Source organism: Dipodomys ordii, unplaced genomic scaffold (assembly GCF_000151885.1).
Source record: "Dipodomys ordii isolate 6190 unplaced genomic scaffold, Dord_2.0 Scaffold139, whole genome shotgun sequence".
NCBI classification, from domain to species: domain Eukaryota; kingdom Metazoa; phylum Chordata; class Mammalia; order Rodentia; family Heteromyidae; genus Dipodomys; species Dipodomys ordii.
In genome coordinates this window covers 1,390,387-1,390,640 of record NW_012267355.1, presented here as the reverse complement: position 1 = coordinate 1,390,640, position 254 = coordinate 1,390,387, and the positions used below count along the sequence as shown (strand labels likewise).

Below are 254 nucleotides of genomic sequence, written 5' to 3'. Positions count from 1 at the left end.
TGTAATAGGGTTCCTCTTTCTCCACATCCCCTCCCGCATTTGTCGTTGGCTGATGTGTGGATGTGGGATATTCTGACTGGGGTAAGGTGGTATCTCAGGGTTGTCTTTATTTGCATTTCCTTCACCACCAGGGATGATGAACATTTCCTCATGTGTTTGTTTGCCATTTTTATTTCTTCATTTGAGAAGTCCCTCTTTAGTTCCCTTGCCCATTTAGTAATTGGTTTGTTAGGTTTGGGAGGGATTAGTTTCTT

The 254-nt window shown here is 42.5% G+C and overlaps 1 protein-coding gene across 5 annotated transcripts in view; it reads left to right on the top strand.

Moving 5' to 3' along the window:
* The window catches only part of Rnpc3 (RNA-binding region (RNP1, RRM) containing 3), a 39,711-nt gene that overhangs the window by 7,660 nt on the left and 31,797 nt on the right, over nucleotides 1–254 (top strand). The gene's annotated exons all lie outside the window — the stretch shown is intronic.